We start from the raw sequence: 17,231 nt of genomic DNA, 5'->3' as shown, positions 1-17,231 counted from the left end.
ATTTGCTACTCCATGAACACTTATTGATTATAATTTTTATTGAATTATGATCTGAAAAAGTTGCATTCATTATTCCTTCTTTTCTGCTTTTGATTGTGAAGTTTTTAGGTCCTAATACATGGTCAATCTTTGTATATGTACCAAGTGCTGTTGAAAAGAATGTATAGTCCTTTTTATCCCTATTCAATTTTTCCAGATACCTATTAACTTTAATTTTTCTAAAATTTCATTTACTTCCCTTATTCAATTATTATTTATTTTGTTCTGATTTTTTTATTTCTGAAAGTGGAAGGTTGCTAATATCATTTTACTATCTATTTCCTCCTTAAGATCCTTTAGTTTCACCTTTAAAAAGCTGGATGCTATACCATTTGATGCATATTTGTTAAGTACTAACATTTCTTCATTGTCCATACTGCCTTTTATCAAGATGTACTTTCCTTTCTATTTTAATCAGATCTATTTTTGCTTTAACTTTGAGATTATGATTTCTACTCCTTCTGACTTCTTTGTCTCATTTGAAGCCCAAAAGATTCTATTCTAGCCTCCTACCTTTGTTCTATGTTTCTACCTCCTTCAAATGTGTTTCTTGTAATCAGCATATGGCAGGATTCTGATTTTTAATCCTTCTGCTAGCCACTTCTTTTATAGCAGAGTTCATCTCATTTATATTCAAAGGTATGATTACTATCTGTGTGTTCACCTCTATTTTTATTTCCTCTTTTAATCCTGATATTTCTCTGTTTATTCTCTCCCTCTACTCCAGTGTTTTGCTTTTAATAACGCCCCTTCCCCCTAACTTATATTACTCCTATTCCTATCTCCTACCTTCTTATTCACCTCCTACTTCTCTATTGGGTGTTTAATCACCCCCCAACTTCTTTTCTTATATTACCCCTCCTCCTTTTTATTTACCTTCTATTTCTCTATAGTGTAAGATAAGATTCTATACCACAATTAATTGTGCTCTTCCCTCTCTGAGTCAATTCCAATGAGATTAAGTTTTGGTATTACCCTCATCTTTTCCTCCATTGTTATAGTATTCTCCTTCTACCACACCTCTTTATGTGATGTAATTTATCCAATTCTCTTTCCATTTCTCTTAGTACAATCTTCTTTTTCACCCTCAGTTATTTCTTTTATCATGCAATCCTAAAAAGCTTACTAACACAACTTTGATGTATATTTCTTCTGACTACCATGATAATGAAAACAATTTTAAAGAGTTACAGAAATCATCTTTCCATATAGGAATATTTTTAAAAATTGACCTAAATGAAGCCCATAATTTTTTTCATTTCTTATTTACCTTCTTATGCTTCTATTGAATTTCATATATTTAGATATCAAATATTCTGTTTAAATCTGATCTTTTCTTCAGAAATGCTTGGAAAATTTTATTTTGTGAAACAATCATATTTTCTCCTGAAAGAATATAGTCAGTTTTGATGAATAAGTGATTCTTGGTTTTAAATACAATTCCCTTGCCTCCCAGAATATTATATTCCAAGCCTTCTGGTCCTTCAATGTGTATGCTTCCAGATCCTATGTAATATTGACTGGGGCATAATGATATGATTGTTGTTTCTTTCTGACTACTTGCTGTATTTTCTCCTTGGCCAGGGAGTTCATGAACTTGGCTATAACACTCCTGGGAGTTGTCATTTGGAGATTTTTTGTAGGAGGTGATCAGTGGATTCTTTCAATGTCTATTTTACCATCTTGTTCAAGAATATTAGGGCAATTTTCCCAGGTAATTTCTTATAATATGATGTCTAGGCTTTTTTTTTAGTCTTGACTTTTGAGTAGTCCAATAATTCTTATATAATCTCTCTTGGATCTATTTTCTAGTTCAATTTTTTTCTATGAGATGTTTCATATTTTCTTCTATTTTTTCATTCTTTTGATTTTGTTTTATTGTTTCTTGATGTCTTATGAAGTCATTAGCATCTATTTGCCCAATTCTAATTTTTAAAAACTGAATTCCTTCCATAACCTTTTGATCCTCATTTTCGTTTTGGTCCATTCTTCTTTTCATGACCCCCTTTTTTCATTGGATTTTTTGTTTCTTTTTCCAGTAGGTCAAGCTATAAATAGGATAAATAGCAAATGATAAAGAGAAGCAAGGAAGTAAATTAGAGGAATCTGAAAAGGCTTTCTATAGAAGATAGAAGTGCAGGGACTTAAATGAAGCCAGTACAAGATATAAGCCATAGTCAAAGGAAAAAGAAGAACTGGAAAAGAAAGAAAAAAGACAGGAAGGAAAAAATAGGGGGGAAAAACAGAAGAGAAAGAATCTAATGATAGGATTTTATATAATCAACAACTGATGTAGTGCCAGAAGCAATACTTCTGGCATTAGTTCATGATCTTAGAAATTTGGTGTCTGATATGGAAAGAAAGTGAAGTTTATCTAGGACTCCATTTAAAAAAAAATAATATGATTCTGAAGGCTTTGCACAGGTAAGATTCAAAATTGCTTTCATTCAAAGTTATGTATAAGCATCAGAGGAGAATTTTGTTCCATGTTTAGTTTTTTATGTATTCTCATTCTGTTAACAAAACTCAATACCTGAAAAATTGAATAATTTGATTCTATAAGTCTTATAGGTTCAATGAGACACATAGTAGATATAACCTTGGAACTAGAGTCAGAAAGACATGAATTCAAATCCAGCCACATATGTGACCTTATGCAAGTCACTTAACCATTGCTTGTCTCAATTTTCTCATTTGTAAAATGAGATTAAAAATAATACCTACTTCTATGATTACAGTGGACACCAAATAAGATCATGCTTATAAAGTACTTAGCTGTGTCTATCACATAGTAGAAAAACTATAAATATGAGTTAATGTTGTATGCTGATTAAAAATGAATTAATAATTATTTGGGGATAAAAAAATCTTTTGTGGTAAAGGAGATTTTGTTTAAGACCCCCTTCAATTAACTGGTTCATCTTCCTCCTGTTCAGTTGATGAAAACACAAAAAGAAAGGAACAGAAACAATAAGGTATTAATATGGTAACAAAGTACAAAGATTTATCTGTACCCTAGTGTGACTTTAAAAAGTGAGAAGAAGGTTTTGCTGATGGAAATGGAATCTTGAAACTGTCAGGCAAAAAGTTTGACCACACCCTTTAGAGCCTTTAAAAAGCTTGATTGTCAGCTGCTCTACAGACACAATTGTGTCAGGGAACTTCATGAAGTGTCACCACTGACATTTTAGTGAAGAACCAGATATAAAGAAAGAACCTAGCTCTCAAAGCTCTTAAATTCCATGTCTGAGGAATGGGGAGTTTGAGGGAAACCTATATCAAAGAGAAGAAGAGGGAAGATGGGATTTTTTTTCTTCCATGAGAAGAGATCTCATCAAGGACCTATAATTAATATCACAGTGATTTTCCTACCAGTAAGTTTTCTAACTGTTTTCTATGCAGAGGTGTGCTGGAACCAATTCCAACCAATTTTTGAGAACTGATTTTTAAATTTTAATTCTGAGTGTTTATACATCAATAATTAGTAAATGCTACAAATCTGGGCTTGATTTGTAATTGTCTAGACTTAAGAAAATTGTGGAGAAAAAATTTAAAACATAGATTTGACTTCAAAATGTGTTCTGTGTTTTCTTTATTTTCTCTGAGACTTAATTTTTTAAACTTTGCATTATTTTAAATTTTACAAACCAAACCAAACAAGCATTTTGATATAGAAAGAAAAAGAAGAGAATACACAAATGAAATAACAAATCTATATGTTTCACTTATTTTTCTTCCTATCTACATAATAAATCCAGTCCATAAGTATCTCACAGCCCCTTCCCACTCTCCCCACAATGCAGAAGATATAGTCAGGGAGACTAACACATGCATATAAATTAAGTCTTATTTGTTTCATCTTTTTATTCAGTTTCTAGAGATATTATTCAGTTTATTCTTCCAACTCTAATTCTGTGGTTGTGAATAATGCCCTCCTGGTTCTACTCATTTCATCATTCTTTGTGCTAACTTTTCTACTGATGTTCTCTCTATTTATAATACATCTCTCTTATTTATGAAGGAAATGTTTTGTAGCTACTTTTCTCACTGAATTATTTTAGTAAATAACTTAAATTTGAACAAATTATGTCATCTTACTCATTATTAAAGGTAAACACACAAGTTTCTTGTGATTTATAGTTTTAATGGTATGGATGCACAGAGAGGCTTTGTTTTATTATAATTATTATAAAGATATTTTATTTTTACCAATATCATGAGATAAATTTCCAAGTAAGTTTTCCTAAGTTATATGATCCAAACTGGCTCCTTCCCTCCTTTCCCTCCCCACTCTCAGAGCTGACAAGTAATTTGATATGGTTTATACATGTATTATCATGCAAACTGCATATCCATATTGTTCACATTTGTAAGAGAATCATCTTATAAAACCAAAACCCCAAAACAAAAACTCAAATAAACCACTGTGAAAAATTACATGCTTTGATCTGCATTCCAACTCCAACATTCTTTCTTTGAAGGAGGATAATATTTTTTGCCATAAGTCTTTTATGACTTTCTTGGATTATTGTACTACTGAGAGGAGCTAAGTCTACCACAGTTAATCATTCCACAATACTGTTCTTAGTCCACACAATGTTCTCCTGGGTTCTTCTTACTTCACTCTGCATCACTTCATGTAGGTCTTTCCATCTCTTTCTGAAATCATCCTGTTCATCATGTCTTATAGCAAATAGTATTCCATTGCTATCATATATACCACAATGTGTTTAGCTATTCCCCATTTTATGGACATCCCTTTAAATTCCATGTCTTTGCCACCACAAAAAGAGAGGCTATGAATATTTTTGTACAAGTAGTTCCTTTGTCCCTTTTTTAAAATCTTTTTGGGATACAAAACTAGTAGTGGCATTATTGGATCAAAGTATATGTATTGTTAAACCCCTTTTGGAATAGTTCCAAATTGCCCTCAATAATGGTTGGATCAATCCATAGCTTTACCCACAGTACATTAATGTCCCAATTTTGTCACATGCCTCCCAACATTTATCATTTTTCTTTATTTTCCTATTGGCCAATCTGATAGGTGTGAGGCAGTACTTCATAATTGTTTTCATTTGCATTTCTCTAATCAAGAGAGATTTTTCATATGTTTGCTGATAGCTTTGATCTCTATCTGAAAACTGCTTATTCATATCCTTTGACTATATGTCAATTAGGGAATAACATTCTTGCAAATTAACCTTAGTTCTCTACATATTTGAGAAAGGAGACCTTCATTAAAGATATTTATTGTAAATATTTTCTGTTTGTTTTTCCCCTTAAAATCTTAGTTACATTGGTTTTGTTCGTACAAAAGCTTTTTAATATAGTTGAAATTATTCATTCATTTATTTATTTATCTTTAATTCATTTTTATTTTAAAATTTTTTTTCATATTTACATGATAACTTTTATTTCTCTTCCCTCTTCCTTTCCCCCTGCAAGAGCCAACAAGCAATTCTACTGGTTTGTACAAATTATTATCACTTGATACCCATTTCCATATTACTCATTTTTGGTATAGAACAATCTTTTAAAGCCTAAACCCCAAATCACATATCCATAAATATATGTGATAAGTGAGGTAATGTTTTATTTGTTTGCTTTCAAGTTTTTTGATTTGCATATCCAATTCATTGAACTCTGTCCTCCCTAATTTGCTAATATATGAAATCAAGGATATAAATTTTCCCCTGAGTACTGCTTTGGCTGCATCCCATAGATTTTGAAATGATGTCTCTTCATTGACATTTTCTTCGATGAAATTATTAATTGTTTCTATGATTTGTTCTTTAACTAATTGATTTTGGAGAATCATATTATTTAATTTCCAATTAGTTTTTGATTTGGCTTTCCATGTATCCTTACTGGTCATTATTTTTATTGCATTATGATCTGAAAGGATGGTATTTAATATTTCAGCTTTTCTGCATTTATTTGTCATGTTTTCATGCCCTTGTACATGGTCAATCTTTGTGAACATACCATGTGCTCCTGAAAAGAAGGTGTATTCTTTTTTTGTCCCTATTTATTTTTCTCCATATATCTATTAACTCTAATTTTTCTAAGATTTCATTCATATCTTTTACCTCTTTCTTATTTATTTTTAATTTGATCTATCTAAATTTGATAGTGGTAGCTTCAGATCTCCCACTAGTATAGTTTTACTATCTATTTCCTCCTTCAATTATACTGGTTTCTCCTTTAGAAATTTGGCTGCTATTCTATTTGGTGCATACATGTTGATTCTGATATTTCCTCATTGTCTATATACTCCCTTTTATCAGGATGTATTTGCCTTCTCTATCCCTTTTAATCAGATCTATCTTTACTTTGACTTTGTCAGATATCATGATTGCAACTCCTGCCTTCTTTCTATCAGTTGAGGCCCAATACATTTTGCTCCAACCATTAATTCTAACCTTGTAAGTGTCTAACCGCCTCAGGTGTGTTTCTTGTGGACACCAGATGGTAGGATTTTGGATTCTAATCCACTCTCCTATTTATTTTTGTTTTATTTGTAAGTTTATCCTATTCACATTCAAAGTTATGATTGTCACTTATGTATTACCCAGTATTTTGATATCTATTCCTAGTTTTGTCCTTTCTTCTTTTGCTATATCCTTTTAAACCATTGCTTTACTTTTAATCAGCCCCTCTGATCCCCTCCCTTAATATGCTTCCCTTTCTGGCCCCTCCCTTTTTGTTCCCTTCTTGTTTTTTTAGGGTACATTAAGTTCCCTCCCCCTTTTTCCCTCCTTTTTTGTAGTCCCTTCTGCTTACCCCCTTAGTTTTCCCTTCTCACTTTCCCTGTAGGATAAGATAGAATTCAAGACCCCAATGGATCTAGATGCTCTTCCCTCTCAGAAATGTTTCCACTGAGAGTAAGGTTTATTTATTAGCATGCTCTTCTTCTCCTTCTTATAAGAGTATTCTTCCTCTCCCCTTCCCATATGTATTTTTGTGTAAGAAATATTATCCTAATTATTTTATTTCTTCAAGTATCTCTTGGTGTCATCTTCAATCCCCCCTCCCTTTGTCTTTTTTTGCATAGCATCTTATAGCACTTTTTACCCTAATCTCTTCCTGTGAATGATTCTTCTAATTACTATAATAGTGAATATAATTTTGAGAGCTACAAATAACATTTCCCCTTATATTAATATATATATATATATATATAATTTGATCTAATTGTAGCCCTTAAAGAAGAAAGTTTGAATAAAAAACATTTTTCCCCTTTTACTCTCTCTTTTTTATTTACCTTTTCATGTTTCTCTTGATCTTTGTGCTTGAATATCAAACTTTCCACTTAGTTCTGGTCTTTTCTTTACAAATACTATGAAATCTTTTATTTTGTTGTCCCCTGGATGTATATAGACAGTTTTGATGGATAGATGATCCTTGGTTGAAGACCCAATTCTCTGGCCTTACTGAATATCATGTTCCAAGCCTTGTGGTCCTTTAGTGTGGAAACTTCCAGGTCTTGTGTGATCCTGCTTGGTGCGCCTTGGTATCTGAATTGTCTCTTTTTGGCTTCTTGTAGAATTTTCTCCTTAGCTTGAAAACTCTGGAATTTGTCTATTACATTCTTGGGAGTTGTCTTTTGAGGACTTAGTATAGAGTATAGAGTTCTATGAACTCTTTCCGTGTCTATTTTGCCCCCTTGTTCAAGAATATGAGGGCAGTTTTCTTGGATGATTTCTTGTATTATGATGTCACAATTTCTGTTTATTTCTGGATTTTCAGGTACACCAATTATTCACAAATTGTCTTGTCATGATCTGTTTTCCTGATATATCATCTTCTCAGTGAGATATTTTGTTTTCTTCTATTTTGTCAGTCTTTTGACTTTGCTTTATTAATTCTTTCTGTTTTGCAAGATCATTGTCTTCCAGTTGCCTAATTCTGGCCTTTAAAGACTGGTTTTCCTTTTCAGTTTGGTCTATCCTGATTTTCATGACTTCTAGCTATTTCTCCAATTAGGAGTTCTTGTCCTTTAAACTGTTATTTTCTCTTTAAACTAGTTCCCACTTTTCTTACCAGAAGGCTTCCATCTTTTTTTTTTTTAGCTCCAATTTAAATTCTTTAAGATCTTGTGCACAATTTCCATTTTTTTTGAAAGCTTTGGTGCATTTATTTGAATGTTCTCCTCTATTTCCTCTGTAGCATGGGTTTTTCCTCCATAAAAATTTTCCAGGGTCAATTCCTTCTTCCTGTTTTTCTTGGAGGGAGGTTGTTGCTCCTGGGCACAATTTGCCATCACTGTGGAGGTTTTTTCTTCCCTTTTTAGTCAGAAATATGTGTGAGATGGGCAGGCTCTCTGTGTATGGAGTTGAGCAAGGCTTTTACCTGAGGCAAGCTCTCGAATCTCCACAGCTTCTTCTGTTTGCTGCCCTTCTCTGTGTTACCTCCCCATGAGTGCTCACAGTCTATGTTTTTCAGCCTGCTGGGGTTTCAGGTCTAGCTGCTCTCAGGGGTAGGTCTTTGGTCATCTTATTCAGCTCCTAAGGACCTATAGGTGCCCCTTACTCACTCTAGAGGTGCCCTTCACTCACTCGCTGATTCTGGTGGGCCCACTGGCTCTGACTCTGACTCCGTAGGTGGGGTGGGGGAGGGTAGATCAGTTCAAGTTTTTGTGGGAGATTTTTCACCCCTTATAGTGTGGAAATGCCCAAATCCCATGTACCTTCAATGCTGCACCCTACTGTAGAGTCCCTTCATTCTTATGAATTTGTTTTTTTTTGGTCTTTTTGGGTAGTCTATATTGGTGGTGCTGAAGAGAGTATGAGTCTTGGGTCTAGACTGCTACCGTGTTTACCTAGAAGATCCTCTTTTGCCTTTCTCATATAATTTTTGAATTTTGAATTTTCTTCCAGAGCCTGATGCAAATTTCCATTTTTCTTTGAAGTTTTACATATAGCTACTTTGATTTAAGTATCCTCTACTAGGTCTGTAACTTGCTTTTCTTTGTTTTCATAAAAATTTTGTATGGTTGTGTTTCTGTTGCTGTTTTCCCAAGTCTTATTTAGGCACCATGGATAGCTTGCAGGTCTCAGAGTACTGTGAACTACTTTTCCCTGGGGACTGGGGCTTCATTGTAGGCTTGTGCCAGAGCATGGGACTTCAAGAAGTGGACATGAGTTGTTCTTTTATTGGCTTAGGCAGGGGGTCTCAAAGTTGACATGGACCCAGGTTCAGAACCTAGGATAGAAGATGTGGGGTGGGGAGTGGATGGCTTGCACTCCTCTGTGTAAAATTTTAATTCTGATCCCTCTCTTCACTCAATGAAATAGATCCTCCCTATCTACCTTTCAAGTTGTTTTCTGTAGCAGAGTTACTTCACTCTGTCCCCTGTTAGTTCTGTGACTCCCATATTCATTTTGAAGAGCTATTTTGATATTGATTTTAGAGAATTCTCAGATCATTTCCATTTTTCCATGCTGCTACTCTGCGATCTTGGCTCTTCCCCCACAAGAAACCTTTGAATGAGGTATTTGTCTCCAACATGTGAGTAAAGTTCATGTAGGGATAAAAATGTACACAAATACAGAATGTATATTATTAGTGAAGCACATATATAGGGAATCCATGTGGCATACCTCTAGTACTGCAAGACCTTGATGTCCTTTGAGGTGTTGTCCTTCAAGTGCTAGGCTGGTAAATCTTCTGGCCTCCATAGATCCTTCCCTCTCAGCAGTTAATTTCCTGATAGCTAAGTCTTTTTCAATGTGCTCAAGAAATGCCCAGCCTCTCCTTAAAACTTTCCAGTCACAGAAACTCATTACCTTCCAAAGGATCTCATTTTACTTTTGGACAACTATAATTATTATGTTTTCCCTTATACCAATATTTAGATCTTGGTTACTTTAACCTGGTTATGGTTTCTGAGGCTAAATAAAACAAGTCATCACTCTTCCATGAAACAATTCTTAAAATTTTTAAGACAGTTCTAATTTCCTTTATGTCTATTTCCCCACAAGATTAATATACCTATTTCTTTCAATGTATCTTTGCACTACTTAGTTTCTAGTTGCCTCACAATTCTAATCCCTATAATCCAGACATGATTCAGTTCATCACCCTCTCTCCTAAAAAGTCATGTCCACTCACCAAAGGTTGAAAATCGATAAATGTGGCCTGGCCAAGGGAGTAGAGAGTGTCTATCATATCTCCTATTCTTTGTATCATATCTTAATGCCTGTTTAAGATATTAGAAGAGAATCAGAGAAATGAATCTAAAGAAAAATTATTCCTCAGCACTCCCTTTCCTCATCCTCCCAGAAATTCATGCATAGACTTTGAGTGTGATAGGAATAAGACGGTTGAGGAAATGGACTGTTTCTCTCATATATCTATAGAGCTTGTGGTCAAGGGCCAATTTAAAGAGTCATCATGGTTAGGGGCAGGTAGGTAACTCAGGGGTTATAAAGTCATGTCTAGATATAGGAAGTCATGGGTTCAAATATGCCCTCACACACTTCCTAGATTTATGACTCTAATCTTGTCAGTTAAATTCAGTTGCCTAGCCTTTATCACTCTTCTGCCTTGGAACCAAATAATGTATAAAAGACAGAAGATCAGGGTTTTTTTATAGACTACACGAGAGGTTTTGGCTTCCATGTCAGGTTTATATCAAATATTGAATTTGTATTAAATTATTATTCTCAATTTTTTCCATATGTATTATTTTCTAGACATGACACCTTCTTTTATTTTTGCAGAATTTTTAGCCCAAATGTAGTAAGTACTTTTTATTTTTCTCTAATTTATTCTACTTCATTTACTATATTTTCATTTCATTTTGGTTCATAATTCTATTCTATTGTGTGTTTGTGATTTCAGTTCTGATGCCTAATGAGTTACCTCCCTGATTACTGATGAAAATTTTGAATGACATAGGATCAAGGACAGTATCTATGGTAATCCACTGGAGACTTATCTCTTAATTAAGCTTGAATTGTTAATAATTTCCTTTGGTAATTCAACAAGATATTAATTCACCTAACTATATTAGCACCTAGTCTATATTTTTCTAGCTAATCTACAAGAAATTTGGCAAAATGCTTCACTGAAATTCAAGCAAACTCTGTATATGAGTTTCCTTTGAACTACTACTGTATCAATTTTCAACCATTCTAGTTACACTACTGAAAAGAAAAAGTTAGTCTGTCATCCCATACTTTTGGTCAATTCACAGTCATCAGCACTTCTCCTACTAATTGCCCACAAGTCATTCTTTCAATAATAATGTTAAGAATTTTCCAAGATATCTTATTCTTTTTTGGAAAATTGGAAATTGTAAGTTTTTATACCTCTGCTCCTGTCCCATTTCCCCACCCATTTCCCATGTTTAACTTTTGTGCTTCTTGTTCTTAATGAAAGTTCATATATAAACATTAGAGAAGTTACTTTTGAAACTAAAGAGGAGAGAAACCTGAACAGAAGCAACAGGAGCTCTCCCACGTAGTCTACTTTAGCTTTTTAAATCCCACAGTGGATATGTATTTGAATACTGGCATTTTGTAAATTTAAATCAAAAATAGCAGTTGATCATTTTTAGTAGAATAGAAGCAAATGAAATAACAATGTTAAATTCTAAAGAAGGAAAGCTTATTGAGGAGGTAACAGAAAAGGAAGACAGCCTAGTATAGTAAAAAAGGCAGAGTAGGGAAAATTACATTCTAATTTTGTCACTCTCTGTCACTTGCTCTTTGACATTGGAAGTCATTTAACTTGTTCAATACTCACTTTCTCATCTGTAAAATAAGGAAGTTGAACTAGATAAACTTGAGGTGCCTGTCCAGCTAGCTATTCAATGATTGCATTTAGTGAAAGAGTTTAAGTTCAGATTGGGTGTTCTGGCTCATTGGAGCTAGACTTCAATTGTGACCTCAGTGGTATTGCTATGATAAAGGGTGTGCTCAAAGGAGATATCAGATGTGGTTGAATCATTCTGTGTCAGCCTTCTTTGTCTTAAAATCTGAGGTTTTGGGTGGGCATAGGAGGAATAGTTTTAGAAGACAAATATTGAAACAGTTTCTCCAGAGGTAATGTCAGGGCCAGAGTCTGTGATGGGCATTGATGTTATCTCTATATATAGATATATAGTATATTAGAATTTTCCTAAACAAGCTTTTGCAAATAAAATTGCTTTCATCTTGGGAATCAAAAAAGAGAAGCATTTTTCCCTTTATCTCCTTGTCATGGCCACCTTTCAGACAGGTAGAATAATACATGGATATTTTAAAAATTGTGTATGAATTAGATCTAATGTCATTGAATCATTGAATTTTAGATGTAGCATATTGAAAACATGTCATGATTTTGGACAATGTACTTTATTTCTCAAGGCTTCAGATTCTCACCTATAAAAGCAACAGTTGGAAATATATTATTTCTCAGTTCCTATTTCAGTTTCAGATAATATTGTCATGAATAAAAATCAGTCATGGACACTTCATACTTACATATTTATTAGTAAAGAGAAATAAATAGAGAAAGAAGTATTACTAGCCAAACTCCCCAAAGTCTCTAGCCCTGTTGCTGCAGCATTCACTTCACCATCATAGATTGCCCTGACCCATTTCAGAAGTCTCAAAAAGGGGACTCAGTTAACCACATGGTCAGGCCAGACAAATTATGTCCAGCCAAGGCCTGGGGAAGGCAAAGAAGAGAGTCCAAGTTTTCAGATTCCCAGCCAGGTGTAGTCTTCATTGGCCTGGTGTTGCACTGACTGGGTGCTACTGCAATGTTTATCAGAGATGGCTTATTTCAATAAGCATCTGGACTGCTCACCCAGTGAGAAAGCTTCTTCCACAAGGAAAAATGGCAGAGAGAGAGAGAGAGAGAGAGAGAGAGAGAGAGAGAGAGAGAGACTCCGCTTTTGAAACTTAGTCTGAACCCTTCCCCTGAGATTTTCTAATTGGCCGGGGTTTTACTTCAGTCTCCACAGGCTACATCTCTTGACTTCTGCTGGTCAGGAATCTCACTTTCCATACTGGCAAATTAAAACACATGACTCTGTAACACCCTATTATATGAGTCTTCCAGAATTGGGGTCCCCTAAATATTCAATTCACACAGTAGAAATGGAAATCAATATTTAAGTAGTGCTTTCATGATTATAAGCATTTTACATATTTAATTTTTATGAAACCCTAAAGGATATTCTTCTCTTCATTTTATAGGTGAGGAAACTGAGGCAGAGAAAGCTGCCCAGAATCACAAAGCTAGGAAAACTAAATTCTAGTTCTGACACTGCAAATAACTTGTGTAACTTTGCTTAGATCATTTAACTAGTTGAATATTCAATTTCTCATCTGAAGACTGAGAGGGTTAGACTAGAAGTCTAAGAGTTTATCAAGATTCTCAATGAGTGTACTTGTGTTGGATTTCTGAGGCAGATTCCTGTGAATTTCTATGAAACTTATAAAATCTAACAAATTTCTCTCAGCTTTCATTTCCTCATCTATAAAATAAGAATATGGTGGACCAGAAAATTTCTGAAGTCCCTATACTTAATAATTTTTATGACTTAGCCAATGACACACACACAGGTGATAAGTGGCTTTGCCCAGAATTGAACTATACTCAGTATTCTTTTCATTATATCATAACTCCTTTCTTACTTTTTTTTAAAGCCTTTACCTTTCATCAAGGCAGAAGAGTGGCAAGCGTTAGGCAATGGGAGTTAAGTAACTTGCCCAGGATCACATAGTTAGGAAGTGTCTGAGGCCAAATTTGAACCCAGGACCTCCCATCTATAGGCCTGGCTCTCTCAATCAACTGAGCCACCCAGCTGGCCCCCTTCCTTTCTTTCTTAAAGAAGAATCTTTTTTAAAATACCTAACTGAAAAATAGAGTCTTTAGATCAGTTGTGGAAGCATCCTGATGCAATAGAAAGATTATTAGTCTAGGAGGCAGAATACTTGGACATGAAATCAATATTCCCCAATTAGGAGCTGAATGACAACACATAAATTACTGCATTGTTCTGAAAATGTTTCTTAACTAATAAAAAGGGGAATAAATACTCTTACCCACAAGATTGCTATGGCAAAAATGAGACATTTTTCTTAAAAAAAAATCTTGAAGAAATACAAAACATTGTGTAAATTCAAGATATCACTGTCATCACCATTTTGGGTTAGCAAATTGTTGTAGGAAAGTTCAGGTCATAAATTCAATCCCCTTCTTGACCAGCTTTTTATTTACTTCTTCTTGTTGTTGTTGTTTTTAATATTCCATCCTTGCTGCTATAAGTTCTATTTCATATCTTCATTGTGTCATGAAGGTGATCCTATGGTCTTCTATATAAACAAAAACTGTGGAAAATTTTACCAAATAATAGAGTCTATAATTAAATCCCAGATTGAATCTACTAATTGAGGACCAGTTTAACTAAGAAAATCTCATCAATTCATTGGTCACTGAATGATTAATCCTTTAGTCAAGGTAAATCTATAAAGTAAATAAAAATGCAACATAGTGTAAAGGATAATTTTAGCATTGTTACCTAAACTATATTCATTATTTGGTCACCATGGATATCCCAAATATATATTTAAAAAAAGTCAGCTGGAAATTTATGGTGATTTAATTAATATAGTGGAAAGAAATGAATAAGAAGGGAGAAGGAAAGGGTGTAGGATTTCTCCTGCCTGGCTTGTGCCAGGAGGAAGACCAGAGGCTCTAGGAAGGTAAAGTTTTGGAGATTAAAGGAGGAAGGAATCAGCCTGAACTCCAAGAGGGCTCAACCAAGGTGCCTGAACCTGAATCAGCTCAAGGGCAAACTCACCGCTAAAACCCAGACAAATAGCTGCCACCATGCCAAGATGTCAGTATGCTTATCATGCTGCCAGCCAGAGCCGCCTCTCCGGGGAAAGAGACTGAAGAGAGGAAGTGACATACCCTATATAGACAGTTTTACGTCACTTTCCTGCATCTAATCAGTACCAATGTTAGTTTAGCTTGACTTAGGACAGCCCAGGGGTCTGTCAGCTGTTTCTGCACATGTCTGTTGAAGGCCATCTTCTTCGATACTTAATCCTTGAGTCTGGGTGCAGACATTACTGACCTCATTAAACTAAGTAAGGTGGAACAATGCAGAGTTCCCAAGACCTGATTCTATTAGACTAAGTATCTCCATTGTTACAAATCAGGAAATAGCTAAATCAAATCTTCTAAAGTAAGGTCTGAATAGGGTGGAGTAGTTTTAAAATTCATAATAGCAGGGCCAGCTAAGTTGCTCATTGTTTTGAGAGTCTGACCTAGGGGTGGCAGGTCCTGGGTTCAAATTTAAATCAGACAGTTCCTATATGTTACCTTGGGCAAATCACTTGATCCCCATGTTCTTAGTACTCTTCTGCCTTGGACCCAATACACAGAACTGATTCTAATACAGAAGGTAAGAGTTATTTTTCTTTTTTAAGGAATTGAGGTTAAGACAAAAGGTAGAGGTTTTAAAAGATTGGAATAAAAACTTCAATCCGTTAATGAAAAGCTCTTTCTTATGAGGATCATCTTCTTCACCTATGTTCTTAATTCCATATTTATTCATTCCTCTTTTCATGTGAGAGCATCATTCCTCTCAATTACTCTCCCCTTTCCCTCATTGTCAATGTAGAAAACTCTATGAGTAACTTGAAAAGATCATCTAAACCAAGTTTACATTTGATTTAATTATTTAAATTCAGCAGTGAGTTCAAGGATGCTCTATTAAAATTTTTGAGAAATGTAGTTCAACATTCTGCTCTGAGACTCCAGAGAGGACCTAGAAGATACAGTGTTCTGAACTTCAAAGATCAGAGGTAAGAGAAACTAATTCAAAGTATGAAATCCAGGAACCAAGGGCAAAATGAGAAGAATCAACTGCACCAAACAAAATCACTGCACAAATCAGACAGGCCAGGAATAAGCCCTGATTCAAGAATGAAAGTCAGAATGAAGGATATGTCAAAGAAACAGCAACTAATATTACAAATTATTGCATATCTAGAGATCCCTCAAAAAGAAATTATCTCCGCAATAACAATAGGCAGAAATGCATAGGAAAAATGGATTTCTTCCCCAAAGACTGCATGAAGATTTAAAAGAAATCAATCAAGTGATTAAAAAAAATGCATGAGAAGCTCCAGTGGAAAGAATTGAAAAGAAAAGACACAACTTAAAGGATAAAGTGGTAAATCTCAACTCATTCAGAAGAACCCCTGAAAACTAGACTAGAACAAATAGAAATGATGACTTCAAGAGGAAGGAATATTGAGGACTGGAGGAAATTGAGAGAATATTAAAAGATTCTCCAACTTATAAATGATTAAAGGAAATGGATATGTAGTCTTGAGAGGAAGAACTCAAAGCTATTATCAGTCATATAACAAAATGTTCCAAATCACTAGTACTTAGAGAAATGCAAAATTAAAACAACTTTGAGGTACCATCTCTGATTTATCATACTAAAATGACAAAAAAGAAGGAAAATAACAAATGTTGGAGAAAATGGGAGAAAACAAGTATACTAATGAATTGTTGGTGGAACTCTGAATTAGTCAAACCATTTTGGAAAGCAATTTGGAACTATGCCCAAAAAGCTATTAAATTATGCATACACTTACTCAGCTTTTCATTGCTACTGTCTTTACTACAAAAAGATTAAAGAAAGACACCCATGTATACAAAAATATTTATAACAGTCCTTTTTGTTGTGGCAAAGAATTTAAAGCTGAGAGGATGCCCACTAATTGGGGAAAGTCTGAAAGAGTTATGATATATGAATGTGTTGGAATACTGTTGTGTTATATGGAGATCCAATTGAAATGATGCAAAAAGAAGTAGCCAGCTCCAGGGGAATAATCTACACCATAATAGTAATACCATAAATTTAGAAAACTAAAGATTGAATACTCTAATCAACACAACAATGCACAACAATTCCAAAGGATGCTTGATGAAACATGCTCTCCATCTCCAGAGAGAGAATTAATTTATTCAGAGTGCATACTAAAGCATTTTTTCTCTTTCTCTTTCTTTTATGAACATGACTAACGTGGACATTTGTTTTTCATATATATGTATATATGTGTGTATATATATGTGTGTATATGTATATATATATATTTGTAATGTTTTTTGTTTTTCTTGCCTACTTAATGGAAGATGAGAGGGAGAGAATTTGGAATTGGAAAAAA

The sequence above is a fragment of the Monodelphis domestica genome, chromosome 8, assembly GCF_027887165.1.
Source record: "Monodelphis domestica isolate mMonDom1 chromosome 8, mMonDom1.pri, whole genome shotgun sequence".
Classification (NCBI taxonomy): Eukaryota; Metazoa; Chordata; class Mammalia; order Didelphimorphia; family Didelphidae; genus Monodelphis; species Monodelphis domestica.
The sequence above is the reverse complement of the archived record's forward strand: the minus strand, read 5'-3'. Positions refer to the sequence as shown.